Raw genomic sequence first — 27469 nt, forward strand, 5'->3', positions numbered from 1 at the left:
AGAAAAAGTTGAACACCTTCTGCCCCCAGAGCTTCCCAGGTTATAAGGTTAAGATGGAAACAGTTAAACCATGAGACAATACTCTGAGGTCGTCAACGCCTGTAATTCCAGCAGCCATAGTGATTCTGGGAAGGGAAGAAAACAACAACCAGTTTGCCCTGCAAGCACTTTCTAAGAAATGCTGATTTATATCAGAGGTAATCTTTTCCCCCTCGTGGTTTACTTCTCCGTACTTTTCCAGCAAAGTTCTTTTTTTCCTTTAACAAGCACATCTCTAGATGTGCTTTGAGTGGTGTGTCCTTGTAACAAAGTCAACTGAGCAAAACCCAGAAGGGGATAATTCTTTCAAATATCTTTTAGGAAGAAACAAAACCATCCACAAAAAGAAGGAACACTTCCCTTAGAAGTAGCCTGCTGTGGCAGAAAGAAACACACTCCGAGGAACAATTTTGTGATTCAGAGTGAACGCAAAGTCACAATGGCTGCCAACAGAGAAGGACAGAGGTGCAAACTCTGGGAATGCAAGGTTGCCAGGTCCTCAGTCTACGCATATACTTCCCACTAAATTCACAACACCTTTCCTCCTCTTAGTGGTGCCATGATCCCAACTTTGTAAAAGTTCCCCAACACCAATTCATTCCCAGATTCTTGGGAAGCTTCCTGGGTTACCCCTAACCCTACACAACTCCAGACTGTGTTGACACCTGCCAAAAGCCACTGAGCCAATGGTTTCCAAACTGTAGTGTGCTTGATTATCATCAGGAAAGCTTACTCCAAATGCAGCATCCGGAGAACTGCCCACCAGAGATTTATGATATGTGGGCTGGGGCCCAGAATTCACTTTTCTTTTCAATGAGCAACACAGGTGACAGTGATGCTTGGTTGAGAACCATCATCCCAGGTGTCCCAGGGTAAACTGGGCAAAGACTGAAACTGGGGGCTGGGTGTGTCGATACAAAATCTGTGTTATCATGGTATTGAATTGAGCACTTCTCTCCCCAAGGACAGAATCAGCAGATTCATATTTTAGTGTTGCCGAAGCTTGTATGCCAACGCTTTCAAAAAGAAAAGGAACAGATAAAATGATGTGCCGCTCACCAAAACTACGTGTTTAGCAATAATGTGCTGTCAGACTATTCAGCTTCAGTTTCTGTATATATTATGACATTTTTCTTAAAATAATAGGCCACAGATATATACTTTGTCTCTCCTAAAAAAAAAACAACCATGAGATTTTGATATCTGGCTATACATGCAAACACCTTGCCAACATTCTCACAAATACTCTCTCCACCCGTGAGCCCAGCAGAATAGCAGGGTTCTCGCAGACCTAAGCCAGGACCTGATCCCCTGCTGGCTGTTTTCACAGTAGATGACAGAGAAGAGTCGCCTTCCATTTTTGCTTAGATGTCTGTGTCGTCTTGGCAAGACAAGTTCTAGGTTGATAACCAGCTAATTTCTATAAACCTTGTTTCTAGAAGTCCAAAGAAAACCCCACAAAAGCAAATTCCCCTCTTCCAAGGTATGTGCAGCAGAAGGCATTTGGGGGAGGTCATGGTGGCATCTCTATTTGAATCTGAATTGACATTGCTTTTATTCTTATTCTACAAAAATAAATAAGAGAACACAAATAGGAAATCTTGTGTTAATGAGTAATATACAAAAATCACAGCACACAGATTATAAGTGCTCAGCTGGAGGAATTTTTATAGATTTGGACACGCCTCTCCAATCACGCTCCAGCTCAAGACATAAATTGTACAGTATCCAGAAACCTCCTATACTCACCCTGTCACTTTACCCCCCACGGTAAGGGCAACAGCATGGTTCTGCCTTTTGGGGGCCCGTATTAAATGATATAATATTTTGTGTGGGGTTTTCTGTGTGTGTGTGTGTGTCTGGTATCTTTCAAAACAAGTATTTTCAATATACCCATATGGTGCTCTCTGTTCTCCCAAGATACTGGCATTAAACATCTATAAGGACGGTTAAAAATTATTCAGTCGAGCAAAACAATTGGTGTACCTTCTGAGAACACTAGACATTTTAGCAGCGACCCATAGCATGAAATTGGCAGACACTCACCATAGAAACTATTATTGCCTTGCCATCAGATAATAAATTCACATCAAATGCTTATGCACGCCCCCCACTGGGCTGTCAGCTCTGCATTAGTACTAAGGGGTAGAAAAGGCACAGCCCACACCCACAAAGCACTTAGAATGTAACTGGAGACCTCAGCACACAAAAGAAGGAAAATTCAAGATGTGTGTGTATATACAATATTTTCAGTACTACACTGCGTGGTCTAGACAATTAGAGAAAAGAACAATAAGGTGCTACTTGAGTGACAGATACTAATTGCAAATTGATTATGGAGGAAGGAGACCTCTTTATTGCAGCCATTGCTGCAAAAGTTTTCTTATTCATGGCATTAGGGTAGGAGGTAGGAGCAGGCAGCTCTGCAGGGAGATCAGGATCAGTCAAGCCCAGGTGAGCAAAAAACAGGTGACCTACAAGTAGGACTCTATTGGCAAAGAATAAAATAATAAATAAATAAATAAATAAATAAATAAATAAATAAATAAATAGCAGGTGTCAGCATTTTAGAGTCAGTGGTGTTTTGACTCTAAGGTGTTTTTTTCTCAGGGAAACTTAGCACCTTCTTATTCAAGTCAACGTATTTGAGCCAATGACACAGGTTTTATAATTGAATCTTATGTCTTGGGAATAGTCCTCACTGCCAGACAACAGTTTGTTCTACATAGTACAGAAGAGTTCCTTTGTAGCTGGCAAAAGTAAAATAAAAAAAAATTACAATAAAATACTATTGATTCGATTGAAAGAACTGTTCCAGGCATTTATGTATGTTAGCTCTAATCCTCACCATGCCCTAAAGGCAAATATATGAAAACTAATACTCAGAAAGCTGCAAGACCTTTCGTAGGATTAAATAGCTTGTAAGAGGATGTGAGTCCAGATCTATCTACAAACAAAAACCACCCAGAGCGCAGAGGGTGATCCCTTGTAGTTAGATGTACTGATGTTGATTACAATGGCCTACAGTAAACAATAATTACATTATTTTTGCTGTGCTATAAATTCTTTATTTTTTATTGCTCTTAACATTCCCACAAATAGGATTATTTTCTTTTGACCCTCACAATGACCATACTGAGTAAGCAAAACAAGTCTTAGTTCCCATCACAGAGGAAGTCACCTAGTTTATAACTGGGGAGACCAGGTCTTCTGATTTCACAATCAGTCTTGTTTTCAGTGAAAAAGCACTATTTCAACATCTCCATGTGAATGTGGGAGATTAGCCTCACATGGTGTTTGAGTCATGGATGAAACAAAAATTCAAGATATTTTCGCTGATGAAATGTCTCTATAACACAGTTGCTCAAAATGCCCTTCTTAAAAGAGAGCTAGGGTAATAAGTCGGGTAATAAGTCTCAACTAGTCCTAACATTTACTTATTTCATCAACATGCCAGCTTTGCTCAGTAGCTTGGTAATTTCTACAGAAAATGCCTTTGCCTGCATCTATCTGAGACTAAGAGAAGCAGAGGAAGGTTAAACATGTAAATGATGCTGCAAAATTCACGTCTACGGTTGCATCTGAATTCCCAGCCTTCTGCTTTGGAGCAGCACCTGGCTACCTGGCTGAAGGAAAATAAGCATGAAAGGCAGCTGGCAGGCTGTCCCAGGAAACGCACCGCCCTGGGCGCCCTGCCTGAAAGAATCAGGCAACGCAACAAAACAATTTAAATGCTTACTTGCTAACTTCAGCCTGAAGAGGCCTTGTGTTGGCAGTCCTCACTAAGATTCATAGGCTTATAGGACAAGCCAGGTACCCCATGCCACTAAAGAGCTACTGCAAAAGAAGCTTCCTAGGAAGACAGTCCTGGACCAGACAGCCCCGTCCACTTCAAAGATTCATGACCCGTTTCCAAGAGTAAATCATATGAGATGCCATCAGATAAATATATGCTTTCCAGAAGTCTCATGTTCCCCCCTTCCCTTGCCAACTGGCTTCATCTACTTGCTTAAAGTCTCACTGTTATAGTAGGCAATGCCAGCGCTCCACCCAGATCCCCTGGGAGAGCTTTTGACTGTGTGTATGACCTTCATCCCTTTGGTCTGCTTTACATTCAACAGCCAACAAGTTTTTTTTTCAAAACTCCCAGCAGCTACTAGATGGGAGAGCCTAAAGCACTTGAAAATTCACGTGCCCCCTTAAAGAGCCCTTAACTTAACCAATGATGGACAGGTATCAGCATAGAAAAGACCTACACCCTTTGCCCAGGTTCTCAAACAATTGTGGTGCCTAGAATTTCACCAAGATTGGCATTAAAGAATTCTCTCAGTCTCCTTCTAAACAGAGGGGTGTCAAATCCAGTCCAAGGAGCCAGAAGAAGAAGAAGAGAGAAGATGCCATTCTCAATGGGATGCTCTCTCTCCTTTGGGAAATGTACCTACAATAAATTTCACCCCCATCCAGCTTCTTCAGTTACACAAGCCAGTGATCCCCATGACATCAATGGACACAAAGAGGTACCAGGGACAGTGCTGGAACTGTGATCTATACTGGAAATGTGTAAGGTATACATAGATTGGCTCATCAAAATGCCCCATTATAGAGTAAATGTCCGGAGGGAATTGAAACTTTAAGCTGCAATGATCATTGGTGTATAAGTGTGCAAAGAGAAAGTAGATTGTGCTGGAAAGAAGGTCTGAGCAGCTGACAATAAAAAGAAAGTATGGTTGAGGCAGGAATTAGGTGGAAAGGGCAGGAAAGACAGACCTATTTCTTCTACAGCAATGATTCCCAAAGTGTGGTCATAGGCCAACAGCATCAGTCCCCCACCAGATCTCTTAGGATGTGGACCCAGCTAGCTGAATTTCAGCAAGCCCTCCTTGTGATTCTGAAATGCCACAGTTTGTGAGAAATCAGTCTAAGATATAACAGATATAACGCATCAAAACCCTCTGGCCACTGGGTGAGAAGCTGTTGCTATTCCCTAAATACTGGGTGCTGTGGGATTAATGGTATACAATGACAAAGCCCTTACAGATCTGGTAACATGTGATACGAAGGTTTTTTCCCTCCTTAAAGAAAAAGCCAAAGTTCCTACCTACAGACACATCACTACCTCTTGTATGGATAAGAGATATGGTGGTTTTAGTCGGTACCCTTTTCTGTGCGGTTCACTGGGGTCTGCCCCTCCTATAAATGCTTTGTCCTAGTGTCCGGAGAAATCTTCCAAAGATGCCATGTTTCTTATTTATTTTATTTTTTTTTTCTGTATTTTTCTGAAGCCGGAAATGGGGAGAGACAGACAGACTCCCACATGCGCCCGACCCGGATCCACCTGGCACGCCCACCAGGGGGCGACGCTCTGCCCACCAGGGGGCGATACTCTGCCCCTCCAGGGCGTCGCTCTGTTGTGACCAGAGCCACTCTAGCGCCTGGGGCAGAGGCCAAGGAGCCATCCCCAGCGCCCAGGACATCTTTGCTCCAGTGGAGCCTCAGCTGCGGGAGGGGAAGAGAGAGACAGAGAGGAAGGAGAGGGGGAGTGGTGGAGAAGCAGATGGGCGCTTCTCCTGTGCGCCCTGGCCGGGAATCGAACCCGGGACTTCTGCACGCCAGGCTGACGCTCTACCACTGAGCCAACCAGCCAGAGCCCCATGTTTCTTATTTAGAAAAGAGATCCCTTCCACTAGTTCCAGCTTCTGTCCTTGCTTGTTAACTGGCCTCTCAGAAGTTGTCAGGAGATGGGAGCACGGTAAGAAAGGGCATGACAGGATAAAGCGCATTGCCATGGGCACAGGCTATAAAGAATCTTTGCCAACTTAGAGGCAAGCATGAGGCAGCAACCACCAGCAAGTTCATTCATTCAGAATACCTGGACCACAATCACCCTGGTAGGGTCCCACAAAAATCACACCAAATCCAAAGGGTCGAAACCAATGTATTTATATATAGAAGCTTCGATACGCCCCTACCAATTAATGTAGCATGGAAAGCATTCAAGAAGATGTAAAATAAATGGAAATGAGAAAGTTAAATAGAAATATGGAGCCTGACCAGGCAGTGGCGCAGTGGATAGAGCATCGGACTGGGATGCGGAGCACCCAGATTCGAGACCCCGAGGTCACCAGCTTGATTGTGGGCTCATCTGGTTTGAGCAAAAAAAAAGCTCACCAGCTTGGACCCAAGGTTGCTAGCTTGAGCAAGGGGTTACTCGGTCTGCTGAAGGCCTGTGGTCAAGGCACATGTGAGAAAGCAATCAATGAACAACTAAGGTGCCACAACGAAAAACTGATGATTGATACTTCTCATCTCTCTCTGTTCCTGTCTGCCTGTCCCTATCTATCCCTCTCTCTGATTTTCTCTGTCTCTGTAAAAACAAAAAAAATAGAAATATGGAGAGTCAAGAGTGTCAAGAGTGATGTCTTCCCAGTAAAAGTGTGAGACCTCAGGTACAGGAGCACCCTCCTGGGATTTCTTTTTATTCTTCTTTAAAATAAGGGAGCCAGTTGGATGAACTCCAAAGCCAATTCCAGCTCTAAAACTTTGTAAATTTCTGACTACGGTTTGTCCCTTCCCTCTCTTAGCTGTGCTAAGTCCCCGTGGGTTTAATCACCACTTTCTAACTCCTGGGTACATTTTCCTGTTGACTTTTCCAAGGACAAACTTTTAAGGATTAAAAATACATTTTCAGAGTCTCTACTTTTTAACGGGTGAGCAGTTGGTGCCCACAAGGAAAGTTAGCAGGGTAAGCATATTTGAGAAAAATACATTTCATCAGCGAGGGAAGAAAAAGAAATAGAATTTAATAAACATGAGGACAAAAACGGAATTTAATAAATACTAAGAGAAATATTCTCTCCTTTCTCTCAATATGCGTTATACCCTTTATTTTTTCATACCTGGCTCTCCTTTCTCATACTATTAAACTCTTATTTCATACCTTGCCCCATTCCTCACTTACATAAGTAAATCCTCAAAATAACCATATAAGGTACAGAGCATTACTATCTCCACTTTACAGTAAGAAAATGAAGTTCAGGGCCATTAATTAATGCTTCCAAGATGACACATCACTTGCAATTAATGCTTCCAAGAGTAAGCGGCAGAGTTGGAATCTAAGTACAGGAGTACCCGAGTTCAGAGCCAGGTGCTAAAGTCCTCCAGTGTTTCTTTTCTAAATTGTTCATTTGAACTCTGGCCAGTGGCTCAGTGTATAGAGCGTCGGCCTGACGTTTGGATGTCCGAGGTTTGATTCCAAGTCAGGGCACACAAGAAAAGTGACTATCTACTTCTTCTACTCCCCTTCCCTTTCTCTCCCTCTATCCCTCCCACAGCCAGTGGCTCAATTGGTTCAAATGTGGCCCCAGGCACTGAAGATAGCTCTGTTGGAGTGCATCAGCCTCAGGTGCTAAAAATAGCTTGATACTTGAGCATCAGCCCATGATAGGGGTTGCCAGGTAGATCTCAGTCAGGTTGCATGCAGGAGTCTCCCTCACTCTCTCTCTTCCTCTTGCCTAAAAAAAAAAATGTTCATTTGGAATTTTAAAATGAGCTTTTAGAAGCTTGTTAAAGAGTTGACCTATTTCTTAATGTGACCGATAAAGGTCATTGCATATTTCTTCAGGCCAGAGAAGTGGATCCAGCCATTGAATCCTGATTGACAGGTATTTGAAAAGTATTCCTTATTATACACAGCAAGGGACCAAGGAGAATGAAGCCAAGAAGACCCAGTGACATCAGGGTCTCAGTGTTCATCCTCTGAGTCTGAGGACTGGTCCAGATCCTATTCTCAACAAGCTGCATGATCTCGGGAAAGTCAGTTGACATCTCCAGGCCTTAGTCTATCTGTAAATTAAGGGAAAACTCTTTCCCTAAAGAACATCATCTGTAATCATTCTCACATCACTCAGAACCCCAGGGAAATCTGTTGGTTTGCAAGCCAGCTTCTTTCTGTCTCCACAAGAAACTCCATAGTAAAGTCAGAGAAGTAATCAGGTCTCAGAAGTTGATGCCTAGACTTTGTGTCCGCCTACATTTACGGCTTCTCTGAATTATGGACTTCTACAATTATATGCCACATATTGCTGGTAGGGTGCTTTCTGGGTTTTTTGTCCCCTTTGCTTCACCTCCCACAAGTTAAAATATTGTCAAACATAGTTGACTGATTATTCTAGAAATCAAAAGCCTTTGTTTTAATGCACAGCAGTCACCTCCTGCCTGCCTACGTCATTGCTTCAAATGCCACAGTTTTTCAAGATTTTGGGGTTTTCTTGCTTGAGCTTTCAATAGAAAGGACCCCAATGACTCCTGAGAAAAACTCCTCACCCCTCTCTGTTTTCTTCTCCGCCTTTCAGGAAACAAAGAGTTCCAAACAGAGGAAATCGTGATTAATCCCTTCTCTCTATTGATCACGTTGATGAGCTCTCTCTAGCTGTTTGCATTTTCAGTATTCGTCGTTTTAAATTTTTTTGTGTAGACTCGGTGAGATACAGAGTGAAATGAGTGACAAAGAGGCAAATCAGAGTTGCTCTTGGGTATGAACTTCAGCAAGGAAATTACCGTGTTGGTGTGCCCACTAGGAATAAATTTGCCCTTCGTAATTTTTTCAAACAGATTTAAAAAGGAAACCCAGAATATATAAAATTACATCTCTGCTGGGTACTTGTAATGAATCTATCTCTTCCCAATGCCCCCCCCCCCCCAGTATACAGGTTCCGGTTCATTTTAGTTGTCAAGCCATGTCAGGATTAATAACCCTTTCAAAGAGTAACGATCTCACCCAAATAACTCAATGAATCTCCCTCAGAGAGGATTTTGACTCCTGTAGCTAAATCATGGCCTTAGAAATCACAGAGCCGGAAAAGAACTTCAAAGTTGTTCTAGGTCATCTTCATGTTCAAAATATTTAGAACAATGCGATCTTTACTTAAAACAAAACCTCCTTGGTTGTTGTTGTTTTTTTCAATGCTTATTTCAGTAGGCTAATATAGAAAAATAATTTGCTTATATTTTTTAAAGGGAAAAAGTAAAAAAAGTGATTTTGACTATTAGATTTTTAATATAATGTGAACCCTAAGTGAAATTTGTATTTTAACTCACTTAGAATCTTTTAAAAATCCATGAATTTAATGCCTTGGCAAGAAATTGCTGAAGTAAAGTGTGGGCATTTCTAAAATAAGTGTACCGTTGGCATGGACAAGCAATGGCATTCGGAGCAACCACTTCACACTGCCAGGAGCATACAAAAATAATTGCACATTAACAAAGGATATTCTAACATTAATTTGCATATTGTGTTACTTGGGAATCTTATTTACAAGCATTAAACTCGAAATGATTTAATCAGAAAATGAGTGAATTGAAATTATATCAGCCACTTACAGAGTTGAATCATTAGAAAGGTTGGAAATTGGTCAGGAACAAGGGATACTGGACTACACCCCAACCAGGGCCAAAGTCCTATTTATACCAGAGGATAAACCAATAAAGCCTGCTCCTGATGTTTCTGAATACCAGGCCCTAGACTATATAAAATTCCCACCAAGAACCTCAGATTCCAGATGTTACTATTGTACCTGTTGCCCCTGATTTTCCCAGAAATGTGTTCTTCCTCTATTGCAGCTGCCACCAGAATAAATGGCAATGAATTATCCGCTATTTCTACTTCTTTGCATTTTTAATTCCCAATTTATGTACTTAGGTGGATCTACTTGCTGATTGGTCAACTTTAGATGAAGTGCCTACAAGAGAGCAACTCTCTAGCCCAGGGGTCCCCAAACTTTTTACACAGGGGGTCAGTTCACTGTCCCTCAGACCGTTGGAGGACCGGACTATAAAAAAAAACTATGAACAAATCCCTATGCACACTGCACATATCTTATTTTAAAGTAAAAAAAACAAAACGGGAACAAATACAATATTTACAATAAAGAAAAGTAAATTTAAATCAACAAACTGACCAGTATTTCAATGGGAACTATGGGTTTGCTTTTTTGGCTAATGAGATGGTCAATGTGCTCCTCTCACTGACCACCAATGAAAAAGGTGCTTCTTCCAGAAGTACAGCGGGGGTCGGATAAATGGCCTCAGGGGGCCGCATGCGGCCTGAGGGCCATAGTTTGGGGCCCCTGCTCTAGCCTTTTGTATGTCTATGATATGGATGAGGCTACACCTCTCATCAAGACTCATAAAGTGGGGTTAACAGTCAGGATAGGCCATTACACTGCAATAATAAAGAACCCCCAAAATCTTAGTTACTTAACACAAAATAATTTGGGTTTTTTTTTCTCCCTCTTCTTTTTTGTTCAGTCACACTACACATCTTAACTAGTTAGCTGCGAACTCTCTTTTGTGTCATTCTCTCATTCTCACTCAAGGATGACAGTACAGCCTCTACGTGAAAGGTTGCAAGTCATCATGGCAAAAAAAAAAAAAACAACAACCAAAAAACAACAACAACAAAGAGTGTGGTGAAAGATATACCAGCACTTAAAGCTTCAAACTGGAAGTAAAGCATATCATTCTGGCTCCTACTTTAGTAACCAAAGCAAGCTACATGGCCCCATACAAATTCCAGAGGAGGCTTTGACCATGAATTGTGGAAGTAAAGAAGCCTGGACCAAGAATCAGAAGCCCTGTGTTCTTATATCAGGCTTAGGACCATAAGCATCTCCAGCCACTCTGAGTCTGTCTTCTCAACTGTAAAATAGTAACAAGAATCATAAATTACAGGGTGTTGTAGCAATAAATTAAATTACAAGAAAGTAATTCTTTAAAAAAAACATTATACACATAAGATATCATTAGTAGAAAGATGTTCTGATGAAGAATGTCTGCTGTGTATTATAAGATACATCTGAAGGAAAAAAAAAAGCTTCAAAATCTGAAATGATAGACTGCTGAAGAAATTTCTAGCCAATAGGCAGCTATTTGGAAGAATGACCTGTTTCAAACTTTTTCTGAAATAACAACAGATAGACCCACAGGCAAGGCTTGTTCTATTCTCCCAGCACATCCTGTTAGTGAGAAGTTACCGAGCCATCTCCTAGTGCTCTCCTCTGTAAATAATTTAATTCCTTAACCTTCTCCTCCTAAGACCATCTAATGCGTTCTGGAAAACAGTGACACCACCAATCATATTAAACCTTATTTATTTTGTGGGTAAGAAACAATAATTACATATGCCTTCTAGACTATATATTGTCAAGTTCATAAAATGATTTTGTTCATTTGGGGGATGTCACTGTGAAGTCAGAATTTTGAAATTCTTTTGCTTTCACTGGGTTAAGTGGATGGGAGAGGTCAATGTGGAATGAAAGTGAAAGCACAGCCACACAGCGGGGGGGACTGCTGAGAACAGGGGACAAGGTCAGTGCCAACTACATATTTCCATTAAAATGTTTCCCCTTATACTCTGTCATGTGGTTGCTATGGCCTACAGTACCTGGGTCACTCCTTTGAGCCTCTTCCATTAATGAAGAATTTTTTTCCTGTTATGTTGATCACAGTAGAACCAATTGCTTATAAGTATTCACATCCACAATATGTCTATATTAATGACATAATGCTGTTTTTTTTTTTTCAAAGTCTTCTGTGTGCAAGGCAAACCCGAGGTAGCAGATGGACGTTTTCTGGTGCTAAGAGAGCAGTGTATTCGTTATATAATAAAAATTCTGTTGCTTAAGAAACAGCTTACTTTATACTTATTTTACAATTTTTAAAATAAAACAGGTATTCAACCTCTTTTATATACCTGGATATTATCTTAGTTGGCATAAAAAATAAAGAAATAAGAAAATGAAAAGATCGATATAGGAAAAGTTCACAATTTTCAACTCTTTGGGGGTAAATGAACCACTTTTCTTTCTTTGGCAGCAATTATTTGAAAGCAGTGTTAGTTTCCAAGGACACTGAATACCTTTTAGAACCATGTCACATTTCTAACAGATTTTACTCAAATCATAAGCAAAACACATTGAAGAAGGTAAAATTGCTTTATCATGCAAATTAAATATAAGTGATTATTTTGTCCCAATATTAAATGGTATTCTATTTCCTTTCCTTTCAGGCCTAAATCACTACCAAATGGCTATAATTTATTCCTTTGTGATTTCAACCAGAATTCTTAGTCTTTAAAAAACAAAACTTTAATTTTGTGTTTCAGAACTTTGGAAGGTACGCTAGCCGGAAGTTGACTCTTGTCAACTTGTTAATCATAAATAGGAGGCATGATTTGCTTTTTCTCATCGATAAATTCTGATGTGAGAAGCCAATGAAGAAGGAACACTGTTTTGTTTTGTTTTTTGGAACGAGTTCAACTGTATGTGAATATCTGCAAAGGGGATGACATGAAATTCACCATTTCCGTCCCCCTATCTATGCAGCATGGGAAAACCATCCCCAATTTCCCAGGCAAATGTTAGCAAGAGCCTGAAAATGATCAAGGTAGTAATGTCACTACAAAGAATGTTTTTTGTCTATCCGTGTGAGTCACCATGGTTGATCCCCTCTGTATGATTTTCTGCTCTGCAGCTGACCTTCTTTGGCATTGCTGAGATGTGTTTCTTTGGGTGAAAAGAGATCAGTGAAAGAGACCATCTGTGCTTTTCTCTGCTGCCATTTCCTCTTCTTGTCACTTTCCCTCCCTTATTCCAATCCAACCTTCAAATGGGAGCATTGCACTTTCTACGTTGTATTGATGTTTCTGGCTCTTAGCCCGAAAAGTCAAGATTGGTTTATATTTCTCTTTTAAGAAAGGAGGGAGGGAGGGAAGGAAGGAAGGAAGGAAGGAAGGAAGGAAGGAAGGAAGGAAGGAAGGAAGGAAGGAAGGAAGGAAGGAAGGAAGGAGGGAAGGAAGGAGGGAGGGAAGGAAGGAAGAAAAGAGTCATCACTTTTGTTTACATGATGTTAAAGTATTACTTTCCTAGAGGCCCTTAATAGAGAAGAAAAGGAAAAAAAGCTCCTCCTTGTGCTGAAGGGATGTCCAGGGGAGGATGCAATCAGCTACATTTAGTGGCCTGGGGGAGAGGAAGAGCTGGCAGTCATTATGGACCCCTTGCTGGGAGAAGCTGGGAAATGAGAGCCATTTACACATATTTGGTTAATTAAAAAGTTTGTGTGTCTTTTACTGAATCTATTGAACTATTCTTTTCCTGCATTTTGAATATAGGTTCTTTACTGAATTTTCATAATTCAATGTTTTAGAGAAAGTAATGGTATAAAACTTCTTTCAAACAGCTCCCACTTTAAACCCTAATGCTATTTCACCCCGTGAAGTAAGACTGTAAAAATGTGTAATTCAGGTTTTACAAGGCTTTTTGTCACTAGAGAAGACAATATAAGTCAACTCATTAAAATGATGTGTGTTCCACATTACAACTTTTAATTATCAGCCTTGGCTGCAACTATGACTCATCATTCTTGCAAATTTTAAGACATGAAATTAAGGAAGCCAAGGAGCAGAATGTCATAATCAGTATTCGGGCAATAGTGGATTGGGCCAGTCTGCCAGGGTTGGCGAAGTCCTAAAGACTTCCTTGTCTTCCTTTGTGGGAGATAATAGTTGTCTTTTTGTCTAAGCCAGTATAAGTATGGGATTCCTGTTACCTGTAGCCTATAGTATATAAATATATAGTATAGTTATGTGTTTGCTATCATATTAATTCAAAGCAAAGGAATCTAACGCTGGGTCACTTAACCAAAAGGAGAGACACTGGGTCCCTGAGGATCACTGAACTAATTAGAGTCAGAGGTACGGCAGACGACACTACAGAACCTAGGAAGTTAAAGAAAATCATGATTTAGAAAATCATACTAGTGTCACCAGTGTTACCATCACAATGAAATGACTCCTTCATCATTCTTGTGTTCTTTACTCATGATTCAATATTTTGCTGGACATGCTTAGATAACATTCTGTTTTGGGGGTATGCGAAGATCAGGAAAAAATGGAAAGATTGGCTCCTTTCATTTTCACATTGGGAAATGAGCAGCCTTGCGCCATGATATTGTAATACAGGTAAACTCCCAAAGAAATTGGAATATTAAGAGAAATGGGGAAGAATTCTGGGCACATTACAATGACAAATAATCTAGCAAAGGAGTCCGGGCTTTGAAGCTAGACCCCACTTATTAGGTGTGTGACTTTGAAAAACTTCCTCTCTTCAAATTTGTAAAACTACAGTAATTATGATAGTAATAACATCTGCTTTGTGGACTTCTTTCAAAGATCAAATAAAACAATGTGTACAAAAAATTTTACCCTAAAGACCACGACAAAGTGGCTGTGGACCATCAGCACCAGCAGCAGCACGGTTCTCAGTATTTCAAGAAGAGAGAAGAACCAGACCTTTCTTTAATTATGATTGTTCTTTTAAAATTCATGAGTTCAATAGCAACATCCCAGAGAATGCTCTAAACAAAATGAATGAATGAATGAATGAATGAATGAATGAATGAATGAATGAATGAATGAAATGGTCAGGAATCCTCTAACAGCCTTACTGTCAATATTGGGTCTACAAAGGAGAAATCCCTTTGTGCTCAGAAGTCAGGTATTAACTATCCTTAAGTGAAGGAACTTCTGGATGTTGGCCCTCAACAAACATTTTAGGGGCTGCTAACATGACTGGACACTATCCTATAGTTCATATTTAGTCAACAAATTCTAACCCTCAAGAGTGATTCCTTGTTCCTTGACATGAGATCCGGAACCCAGATAGCTATGACAATTTCACTTAGAGGCCGGTAGCTTCCTCCATTGTTCTACCCACGAAAGGGCTCTGGGCAGGACTTCTAAGTATTCAATGATACCGAAAACTGTTCAGTGGCTAGGGGAAAGTGGGTCACTCAGAAGGCACTGATGCCAACCCTGAGTTTCTAATGGATAATGCAATCTCCTACACCATTAAAGGTAATGACTTAGAGGTACTTTATTAAAAACCATTAACTATTTGTAAACTGTAGGGAAACTCCTAGGTTTTTAACCTCAAAGCATCATGGTAGTTAAAAGCCTAGATTTCAGAACCAGAGAGAGCTGGATTCTGATTTAATTCTATTCTTTTCACTGTGGCTAGCAGGAATAGTTGAATTTCAAGCAAAAATCTGTGCTTTGTCTTAGTATGAAGGGAGTAGCTGTCCATCCAGGAACTACATTTCCCAGACTCTCTTGTACCAGCACAGATCTGTCTCACCAGTTCTAACCAATGACTCTGAGAAGTGACATGCATGAGATTAACCTGGATCACTATATGGAGCAATGACTTCCTCCAGTCACAAATATCTTCACTGAACTTATTGCTGTCTACTTTACCTCAATACATAAGCATTATATAAAGATTTATTGAATAAATGAGTATATTTTCTCCTAGTTTGTTTTTCATGTGTGGTTCTTATATATTTTGAGTGTTGGAATTGGGAATACTATAAAGGTATTCTCATACAATACATGGTTTTCTACACTGTTTTTCTTTTTATACTTAACAGAACTTTTTCCATGTTCCTATATTCTTGTGAACAGCATATAATAATTATAGAACTTCTTAGTAGATATTCCATAATTTACTCAACCATTTATTTATTGATGAAAATTTACATTTTTGCTAATTTCTCACCTTTGTAATGTAATCCTGTAATTAATAACTTTATATTTGAAAATTCATCTGAATGTTATACATTTTCTAATAATATTTCGGTGGCCATACTTCCTTTAACATGTAGCCTTGTTTTGCTCTATGTCTGTGTCTATGAAAGTGTTTAATGTTGACGTAAACTTAGGTTTCATTCAAGACCAATGACAGTTAGACTAAGCCTTGCCTGTGCACTATGCTTTCTCCTCTCTTCTGAAAGGATAGAGCAGCGGCATTCATCTCTGCTAAGGTGTCTGGTGTGATCATGTTTAAGTTCAGGAGTTGTTTTTTATTGTTTCCAGGAGACAGATAGCAGCTGGCTCTCAGTCAAGGTTCCAGCAGTAATCAAATCATCAGTCTTAAGGGATTACTGATGACATTAACTGATTTAATAGCGGGGTTTATCTTTTATGTCTCAAATTAGAAAAGACAAACAAAGAAAAAAAAACCCTGAAATTGTGTTGTGATGATTGATTTTTGGAAACCACCACCACCACAGTAAAAACCTCTTAGCTGAGTCTTGGGATTCACTGTGCTACAAGAAACATGTGACCTTCACAGCAAGTAGTTGATAACATTTTAGGAAGGTGTTTCTACTTCCTTGGACTCTTAAATTTAAATATTCATTGATCACAAAGAAAATAGCTTTAAAAATTATGAAGAACTTTGGATCTCAGAACCCTCATACTCTTGGTCCTGGGGATCATTTTCCACACTTTGTTGTAAAAACACACCTATAGTTTCTCATGACTTTAGTAAAATTGAATAACTCAAGTGGGAGAGTAAAACAGATTCTGAAAATGTAGTTGTTCCTGCCCTGGCCAGTTGGTTCAGTGGTAGAGCGTTGGCTAGTGTGTGGAAGTCCCAAGTTCAATTCCTGGTCAGGACACACAGGAGAAGTGACCATCTGTTTCTTCACCCCTCCACACTCTATCTATCTCTCTCTTCCCCTCCCATAGCCATGCTCGAATGGTTTGAGCAAAAGTTGGCCCCTGATGCTGAGGATGGTTCCATGGCCTGCCTCAGGCAGTAATATAGCTCAGTTGCCGAGTAACAGAGCAGTGGCCCAGACAGGCAGAGCATCATCTGGTAAGGGGCTTGCTGAGTTGATCCCGGGTCGGGGAGCATGTGGGAGTCTGTCTCTGTTTCCCTTCCTCTCACTTAAAATAAATAAAGAAAGAAATAAAAGAAAATAGAGTTAGGAAAATGGTCTTGAGAAGGCTGACTACATTCTCAACTTCCTAGCTATCATAACTGGAGGGGAAAATGGTCTATTCTATCTTGATTCATTAGGGCAGAAAAAATAAGAAAAAAGGAGAACCTTGTATCCAAGATTTTTTTCTCTCTTTTAAATTTATACTTCCTTCTTATTTGCTAGCAATTTTCTTGGCAATTTCACAACCATGACCACTGTGCTCCGGAAGAATAAGAAAGTGGTTTCAGCATCATACTTGAGTAATTTGCTTGATGTCTCCTTCACCCTAAGCTTCATCCAGTAAAAAACAAAACAAACAAAAACAGCTCAGGAGCTCAGCTCCTATTCTGAGAGCAATAGGCAACTCATCCTGAGTATTTTAAGTGCGAGAGTGATGTGATCTATTTTACATTTTAAAGAGCATTTCTGAATAGAAAATTTTGAGAAGATAAGAACAGTCCTAAGGAAAACAGTCAGGAGGCTATTGCTATGACTGAAATGATAGACAATGGTGGCCATTAATAGGGTGGTAGCTGTGGAAATGGAAAGAAATAGATGAATTTCAGATATGCTTTGGAGGCAGAGGCAAAAGAAACTGTTTCAGATTGGTCATGTGAGAGAAACTGAGCAATAAGGAATGTCTTGTAAGCTTTTGGCTGTAGAACATAAGTAAATGGTGGTATTCTTCATCCACCAAGTCTAAGTACCAGAAGGATAAAAGGAAGAAAAACTCATCAAGAGTCTGACTCAGTCCCATTAAATGTTAAGGGCTTATTAGTAAATGAAGATATATTATAGGTAGTTGATACATGAACCTGGAACCCAAAAAAGAGGGTAGACCAGATGCATACAATTTTAAAGTCATGAGACCTAATAAAGACTTGTAAGAAGAAGGACAAAGAAAAATAATTAATCTCTAACTGCTGTGTGACAGTCCAAAAGAAAATAATACAGGGAGATGGAGACAGGAAAGGAAATTCAATACAGAAGAGAGAGGAGTAGAAAATTATCAAGTGCATGATGTCAAATAAACCAAAAGAACCAAGTGTGTCAGAAACGCAGGTGGAGACAACTGTGTCCAAATCCACTGAAAGGTTGAGAAAGATTGGAACAGCAAAGGATCACTAGATTTGGCAACATAGAGATCATTCATGACTGTTACCTTCTTTCCTAGCAGAAGACTGGTGTGAAAAGGAGGTCAACTGAAGTCAATGGGTTCAAGTTACGGAGGCTGGTATGAGAAAAAAAAAAAAAAAACACCATGGTAGTATTAACTGAATCAATTTTTCTGTGAAAGAGAGCTCAAAAAGGGAGCGGTAAGTAGAGTAGGGCCACAGTCTACAGGTGTCTCTGTTGTTGCTATTATTTGGAGATAGGAGAGCATGTTTGTATATCTACAGGAAGAACTCAACAGAGTAGGGAACACTGGATATGAAGGGGACAAGCAGGTATAGATGAGGAGGTGACTCTAAGAATGTGAGAGAGAAAAAAGAAATTTCAACAAAGTGAAAAGAAAACCTATGGAATAAAAAAAATACTTGCATAACAAACATCTAATAAGGGATTTATATCAAAAATATATTAAAAAATTTATATAACTCAATAGTAAAAAAAAACAACCAAAAAAACCCAAATACACAGTTAAGAAATGGGCAAAGGACCTAAATAAACATTTCTCCAAAGAAGATGTATGAAAAGCCAACAGGTATATGACAAGATGCTCAATATCTCTAATAATTAGAAAAATGTAAATTAAAACCACAATGAGATATTATCTCATGCTTGTTAGAATGACCATCATCAAGAAGACAAGAAATAACAAGTGCTGGATAAAAAGGAACCCTTGTGCACAGCTGGTGGGATTGAAATAAACATCGCCACTATAGAAAACAGTATGGAGTTTCTTCAAAAAATTAAAAATAAAACCACCATATGACCCAGCCATTCCACTTATGGGAATATATCCAGAGGAAACCAAACCACTAACTCAATAAGGTATCTGCATACCCATGTTCATTGTAGCATTATTTACAATAGCTAACACCTGGAAACAACCTAAACATTCATAGCAGTCATGCTATATATTTTATTGTTAAAAAAAGAGAATATTTTCTGCCATAAAATATGAGAAACCTACTATTTGCAACAATATTTAAGTTTAAAGTCATTTTACCAAGTGAAATAAATCAGAGAGAAAGACAAATACTGTATGATCTCACTTGTACATGAACTCTAAAACAAAACAAACAAAACACCTCATAGAAAAAGAAATAAGACTTGTGCTTACCAGAGGCAAAGTGTAGGGTGAAGGAAAATGGAGACAGGTGGTCAATTATAAGATAATGTATAGCACAGTGACTACAGTGAACACTGCTGGATGATCTCTGAGAAAGTTATTAAGGTTAAATCCTGAGTTGCCATCACAAGGAAATTTTTCTTTCTTTCCTTTTTATTGTATTTATATGAGAAGGCAGATATCAGCTGAACCCATTGTGGTAGTCATTTTACGATACATGTAAATCAAACCACCCTGCTGTATGTCTTAACTATGCAGTGGAGGTGGGGGACGGGGGATGGGAGAATGTGAGAAAGATGGAACCTGGAGCCTAGTGGAGGAGTTGCCCTTTGAGAGAATCGGGGATGTTTATCCTCTGTAACAGAAAGAAAAGAAATGGCCACAACCCCAGGGAGGTAGAATACTAACAGGCAGCCTAGAGCAACTCACCCTATAGAATAGGATTCTCGGCCCTGGCCGGTTGGCTCAGCGGTGGAGCGTCGGCCTGGCGTGCGGGGGACCTAGGTTCGATTCTCGGCCAGGGCACATAGGAGAAGCACCCATTTGCTTCTCCACCCACCCACCCCCCTCCTTCCTCTCTGTCTCTCTCTTCCCCTCCCGCAGCCAAGGCTCCATTGGAGCAAAGATGGCCCGGGCGCTGGGGATGGCTCCTTGGCCTCTGCCCCAGGCGCTAGAGTGGCTCTGGTCGCGGCAGAGCGATGCCCCGGAGGGGCAGCGCATCGCCCCTGGTGGGCAGAGCGTTGCCCCTGGTGGGCATGCCGGGTGGATCCTGGTCGGGCGCATGCGGGAGTCTGACTGTCTCTCCCCTTTTCCAGCTTCAAATAAAGGAAGAATAGGATTCTCTGGAGTATTGTTGTGAGGCCTCAAAGATTTCAGCGCTGGGGTTGAGGGGCTTAGCTCAGCAAGACTTGACTTTCAAGCCCCATTTCTTATCATTTCCATCCTTATCTTTTTACCAAGTTTTACTCTCGTTCTCCAGTCCAGTATCTGATCACTTTCAAAAATGTAATTTAATACTCCCCTCTTCCAGAAGCTGTTTCAGCCGACAGGAATTTCTCCTTGGTCTGAATTCTAAATGTTCTCTGCAGTCTGCATTAGGCCCTTGATTGCATATTACACCAGTCTCTCCATCTGTCTTACTTTAGATCTTATTTGCAGGATGGGATCAGAGCTCCATGAGACAGCAAACACGTTCTGTGTTATCCGGACTCTTGTCGTGCCTACATGCAAGTGAGGAGGCTGACCTGTCTCAGAAACTACCTGATTGCTATGGATTGTAGCAAAGGTAAACAGAAGAGACCAGAACAGGAATGACAGAATAGCCCTTCCAGTAAATATCCATTATCACCACATCATTAACGCCAAGTCTTAATTCATTTAGGGTGAATTAAGTTCTGCAGAAGAGCACAGTGTAAACAACAGGGTGCCACAACCATATCCACTGCTAGCTCTTTGAATAGATCTGGCCAAGGTCAGTTGTGCCAGAGAACCTCTCAGATGGGACTGTTTATTCTAAAGCCATCAGTCATGGTATTTCCCACTTGTATTGAGGAAAAGGTATAATGCTCATTAGGAAAGGGCATAATCATTAACTTAATTTTCTTTTCTATAGTTGGAAACGGGGAGGCAGTCAGAGCATGCCCACCAGGGGGCGATGCTCTGCCCATCTGGGGCGTTGCTCTGCCGCAATCAGAGCCATTCTAGCGTCTGAGGCAGAGGCCACAGAGCCATCCTCAGTACCCGGGCAAACTTTGCTCCAATGGAGCCTTGGCTGCAGGAGGGGAAGAGAGAGACAGAGAGGAAGGAGAGGGGGAGGGGTGGAGAAGCAGATGGGCACTTCTCCTGTGTGCCCTGGCCGGGAATCAAACCCAGGACTCCCGCATGACAGGCCGACGCTCTACCACTGAGCAAACCAGCCAGGGCCTAACTTAATTTTTATAGTAGGATCTATCACTATTATTCATCCCATATAATAGACAGGATAAACTAGTATAAATCCACCCATATCTCATAGTTACCATATTTCCATTAAAGGGTTCTCTAATGAAAAATAATAATTTTTTTAAAAATTTTGAATATATGTCATTATCATTTCCAGTGAAGTAATTTATTTTCAGGATCCCCAACTATATAGTTATTAAATTATGTTCTCTTAAGTAATCTGTACCATCGTGAGGTTGGGATGTCCTGAAATTATGGATCATGCATTCCTCCTTGACCCTAATGTTATCTATAAGCTCTCCTTCATGACTGGCTATTTTCCAGTTGAATTTAAAGCATGTTAGTTTCTCCCAGATCTGTGATCGTGTTAGAGGCGATCTGCTATAGAAATCAGTTATGTACTCATTTTGTAATGGCTTCAGGCCTTCTTAGCTGGTGGGCCTCTCAGTAAGGACAGAGCATTCAAGAAAGATGGAGGGGGTCCATTGTCATTATCCAGTTCTCAGTTTGTTATACCCCCCCCCAAACAGACAAAGAACAACTATGCAAAATAAGCAACAACAACAAAAAACAATCCTGATTTATCAATGAATTAATAGCTTACATTACAAAATTACATTTTGTTTGTTATAATACAGTGTGTCCATAAAGTCATGGTGCACTTTTGACCAGTCACAGAAAAGCAACAAAAGATGATAGAAATGTGAAATCTGCACCAAATAAAAGGAAAACCCTCCCAGTTTCTGTAGGATGATGTGGCAGCATGTGTGCATGTACAGATGATGAGATAACACCGTGTATACAGCAGAGCAGCCCATGACCATGCCAGTCGAGATGTGGACGGTACAGAGGAAAGTTCGGTGTGTTCTGTGGCTCACTAAATTCAAATCCGTGACCAAAGTGCAATGTGAATATCGGCGCGTTTACAACGAAGCGCCACCACATAGGAATAACATGACTTGGTGGGATAAGCAGTTGAAGGAAACCAGCAGTTTGGTGGAGAAACCCCGTTCTGGTAGGCCATCAGTCAGTGATGAGTCTGTAGAGGCTATACGGGATAGCTACCTAAGGAGTCCTAAAAAATCTGTGTGTGAGCCCACATCGAACTGCACTGAATAGGTATGAAACTGGGAGAGTTTTCCTTTTATTTGGTGCAGATTTCACATTTCTATCGTCTTTTGTTGCTTTTCTGTGACCGGTCGGTCAAAAGTGCACCATGACTTTATGGACACACTGTATAAAATGTTAGCCAGAGTTCTAATCCTGATCCCTTCAATTAAACACCACATGCTCCTTTCTCTAAAATGTGCTCACTGGACCCTTCTAGTGGCTTTTACTTAAAAGATCAAACTCTCTGGGTCCTGGGCGTTTGGCTCAGTGGTAGAGTGTCGGCCTGGTGTGCAGGAGTCCTGGGTTCGATTCCCGGCCAGGGCACACAGGAGAGGTGCCCATCTGCTTCTCCACCCCTCCCCCTCTCCTTCCTCTCTGTCTCTCTCTCTCTTCCCCTCCCTCAGCCAAGGCTCCATTGGAGCAGGGTTGGCCCGGGCCCTGAGGATGGCTCCATGGCCTCTGCCTCAGGTGCTAGAATGGCTGTGGTCACAACAGAGCAATGCCCCAGATGGACAGAGCATCGCCCCCTGGTGGGCATGCCGGGTGTATCCTGGTTGGGCGCATGCGGGAGTCAGTCTGACTGCCTTCCCGTTTCCAACTTCAGAAAAAAAAAAAAAAAAAAAGATCAAACTCTCCAAGTGAAGGCTGCCAACCAACCTACGCCAGATGCTTTTGGCCCAGCCACAGGATGGGTTGGGACAAGAAAATGGTAGGAAGGGCTGGCGAGGGGGCAGAGTGATACGGCATTCATTTAGAAGTCATTAACTTCAGTATAGAGAAGGCTAAGGTTATCACACAGAACATTTTGCAGAACAGAAAGGTAAGAGCGGAAATGCTATTGTTGGTTGGAGTAATTTATGGTGGTTTCCTAAATGATTTTCATCACTGCAGGGTAATTCTTCACACCAAGGGAGTACAGTGGTCTTATAAGTCCTGCTAAAGAAGGCTCATTTAATGCTTTTGAAATTATCTTAGTTGAAAGTGTCTTCTTGGTTTTAATTCTCACCTCTCTCTTGCCTTCACCCCCTACTCCCTGACCACAGTTCTACACAATCCCTCTTGAATCAACTGGGAGAAAAATCAGTAATTTCCTCTTTGAGGAAATTTTACTCTATGGGAGGAATGATCACATTTTGTGCCATTTGGAGTTTACAACTAATTGTTTTGTTGTCTGAAAACAGATTGGAGCTGTCTAAAGAGTGTATCCAGGAAAGGGATTTTCTCCTTTTCTTTGAATTTCTTTTTAGATGTGATCATGAGAAAGGTTACCATTGTTGCAATTTGGAAGCAGCCATTTCAATGAAGGTGCAGGAGCGCATTTCTAAATTGGTTTAGGATCATTGCATCTTATATCTGCTCTAATTCCCTGAGAGACACAATTTCCAATTAATATTGAAAGCTTGACAAATAGAATAGGAACACTCTTTCTGGGAAAAAAAAAAAAAGGAACATTCTTTTTCATGGTGAGCCTTTCTAATACTATTCCTTGGCTTGAAATGCCCTCTCTGCCCTGGTCCATCTTTCTGTGTGGTTTAGTTGATCAACCCTGTTTGGGTCAGGCTTCCTGGGAAGCCTCTGCAGACCCACTTGTGCAGAGAGGGCGTTGCCCTTTCTTTTGGGCCTTTGGTGGACTTAACTCACACCTGCATGAGCTTCCTCTCCCACCTGCAATGCCATTATTACTATGCTCATCAAAACTCACTCACTATATTATGAACACTGTGAGACCAGAGACTGTCCTTTATTTCTCTTTCTATTCTTACACCACACAGCAGCTGTTTAATGAATGTCTGTTGCATGAAATATTCTCCAATCCATTACTTCCTAGCTATGTGATCCTGGATGAGTATATAGTCTTCCCATGCCTCATTTTTCCTGATATGTGGCTAATAATATAAACCTTATGAGTTTGTAAGACAGGGGTAAAATGCTTATCAAAGAACAGTAAAATAAAAAAAAAATGTTTATCAGCATGCTTGGCCCATAGAAGAATTGTGTGGCAGATGACACTGATTACAGGGGCTCCTCGGGTTATGACACAGTTCTGTTTTTATGACAGTGATGTAACCCAAATTTTGGTGTAAGCTGAAACACACTCTAGCCTAACACAAACAGAACACTTGTGCTTTTAACTGTCCAAAATGGCATAGGTAAGCATACTGGAGACGCCAACTCCCTCACTCATACTCCGTGTTACTGAGTATTTTTCCACCGTGCAACTAAACTAGTGTGCCCACATGTCCATAAGTAGGATGCTAACAGTGTAAGTTGGCATGCTCACATCTCAATTTTTTAAGTTTTCATGGGAGTGAGCATTGTAAACTCAAAACGTTGTATGTCAAGACTGTTGTAACCCAAGGACTCCCGTACCTACCCCCAAACCATTCCTCCGCTTGCTAATAAACACTAGGTGTTACTCTGATGTAGGGCAGCTGATGTGTTGCTTCGATGGACCCATCCTCCGCACCCAGATGTCAAATTCCTTTGGCAATGATAGGCGTAAGGGTAGGCTTAAGACCCGGTTAATGAAACTTGAGAGGATTTCACTGGGGTCTTCTTAGATTTCCTCTTTGATAAAAGGAAGACTCGGGAGGAAAAAGACTGCCCCTTGTTTTCTTCCATGAACATGGTGTTATGAGCTGTGGCCTCCATCTTGCTAGCATGAGGGGAAAGCTAAGAGAGTTATGGCGACACCAACTGAAGAAACCGGACAGCTTTCTGTTCTGTATTAATAATCCCTGCGTGCACTTAGTTCCCTGTACACATTCTTGTGAGAAAATTAAATGCCCTATTGTTGAGCTACTTTCAATAACTATTGTTACCTGAAACGCAAAAAAATAAAATAAAAATAAAAAATTAAGTAATAGAATGATTAACAAATGCTAGGTATTTATTATTATTATTCATTGTTTCTGCCAGTACTAATGTTCTGTGGCCAATCTCTGTTACCACAGGAAGTATGCTCTTGCTGAAAATTATCCCACACTTGCCCTAGTGTTGATTACAAACTTCTAGTTCCATAAGCCCAGACTCTTTGTCTACTTAGAAACTAGGTTAAAAAGGTACCAGGTACCTACTGTCTCCACCCACTTCCTTACTATTTCTTTAAAACCCATGGAAACATAGTACAGACAAAGATCAGTCTGGCTTGTAAAATCTTCCAATACATAATTAATTTTATGAGACAAGGAAGAAAACGGAAGCTGTATATGCCTTGCATCAAGCCCAACTCAGAGAAATTGACTCTGACCGCGTCAACTCAGTCAGTGAACTCTTCCTGCTCTTCTTCACTGAGCTTGGCCCTTCCACTGACCCTACATCACATCAACTTACATCTCATAGTAAACAGCTTGTCGGAGAGCAATAGAGGCAGTTGGGGTGGGTTGAGGTCTGCCTTTTGGGAGAATGTCTTCAAATTTTCATATTCTTCTTCAGATTTATTGGAATCCCTGTTTCTGTAACAATCCAAAGTAATATAAATATATCTACTTGTTGCCTGACCTGTGGTGGCGCAGTGCATAAAGCATCGACCTGGAATGCTGAGGTTGCTGGCTCAAAACCCTGGGCTTGCCTGCTCAAGGCACATATGGGAGTTGAAGCTTCCTGCTCCTCCCCCCTTCTCTCTCTCTCTCTCTCTCTCCCCCCTCTAAAAAAAGGAATAAATAAATAAATAAAATAATTTTAAAAAATATATCTACTTGTACACATTGGATGTCTTTATCATGATGGGTAACAAAACTGGAGGGTCTGGGGTAAGATGGGAACGGTGTCTGCTACCACATACATACCCCATAGATCAGTCAATCTGAATAGAAAATAAATGGCACACTCAGAACTAGACATAACAAAATAATTTGTGGAAGAGGCTACGACACAGCTGTAAGGGTGAGGGTAACACTGAGGGACAATACAGAAACTGGAATCACAGCAGCCAAGCCATTACCACTCTCAGGACAGAAGGAAGGGGATAGGGGAGAGGCAAACAGTGTAGAGAAATCTGCTGTTAGGCACCTTTCCCTACAGCCAATTGATAGACACAACCAGCCCAAGGCAATTTTCCATGAAAGGATGTAACACCTGGGCCTCACTCTCTATCTTTTCTCTGACCTTGGGCTGAGTCTCCCCACTGATCAAATCCAATTAGAATCCAAAGGCTGTGGGAACCTTGTGATAAAATCCACACATATCAGCCTGTGAGACAGAGAGGAGGGGTGAACCGATAACCAATCTAGAAATGCATATCCCAGGTCCAAAGTAGGGTTATTATGAAGGGAAAGATAGATACTTAATTAGAGCTGGTTAATTTTCTAGAAAGTATGTTTCATTGTGAAAGTTCTGTCAAGGGCTAATGGGGAGTGTGAGAAAAAGAGAAAGCAGAATCAAAAATGTTTTTAGTTTGATAACAACCCCATTCATTTATTCTTGCTTTTGGGGTCACATTTATAAATTGTTCTCTACAGTCAATGTCACCTTATTAAAGTAATTTTCTAAATAAAATTTTAAAATTTTTAAAAAAAGTGTTCTTCAAAAACAAAAACAAAAACCACTTTAGCTTTTACCTTCATTTGCTTGAATATCAAGTCTTCATATTTCAGCCCAGTTATTAGGCCTCTAAATAGTGATATAAATTTGGATTTGAGAGAAAGATGCTGAAAAGGGGCACAACTGGAGGGAGAAAAAGTAAAGAGAAACGAGAAATCAACTTCTCTCCCTGTGGCAGCTGCAGTACCTTTTCTCTTTTCTTTCTTTCTTTCTTTTCTTCCTTCTTTCTTTCTTTCCTTCCTTCTTTCTTTCTTTCTTTTTTTTTCTTTCTTTCTTTCCCTTCCTTTCTTTCTTTCTCTCTCTTTCTTTCTTTCTCTCTCTTTCTTTTCCTTCCTTCCCTTCCCTTCCCTTCCCTTTCTCTCTCTCTCTCCTTCCTTCCTTCCTTCCTTCCTTCCTTCCTTCCTTCCTTCCTTCTTTCTTTCTTTCTTTCTTTCTTTCTTTCTTTCTTTCTTTCTTTCTTTCACTGCTTGAAAAAATGTACCTAGATCTAAGATATGGAAACATTTTAAAGCACTCTCTCTTAATCCATCCTAAACTGGATATTGACCTGATTGTTCACAAAGCAATGCACATCACTTTATAGGAAATCCATTTGAATGTGTGTGTCTGTGTGTGTGTGTAAAGAGGGGGTTATTCATTTTAATCTCTGTATATTTATTTGCCTGTCTAAATTTTTTAGCAACTCCTTACCAAAAAAAGACATGAATTTAGTTGTTCCCAGCA

General features: G+C 40.6%; 1 non-coding gene across 1 annotated transcript; it reads right to left on the reverse strand.

Annotated features, from left to right (window-relative positions):
* Nucleotides 1-21000: 21000 nt before the first annotated feature.
* Nucleotides 21001-21076, reverse strand: TRNAD-GUC (transfer RNA aspartic acid (anticodon GUC)). Its single transcript has one exon. It is a non-coding gene; the product is annotated as a tRNA-Asp (tRNA).
* Between the last annotated feature and the right edge of the window lie 6393 nt (nt 21077-27469).

This window comes from Saccopteryx bilineata, chromosome 10 (genome assembly GCF_036850765.1).
Source record: "Saccopteryx bilineata isolate mSacBil1 chromosome 10, mSacBil1_pri_phased_curated, whole genome shotgun sequence".
Taxonomy (NCBI): Eukaryota; Metazoa; Chordata; class Mammalia; order Chiroptera; family Emballonuridae; genus Saccopteryx; species Saccopteryx bilineata.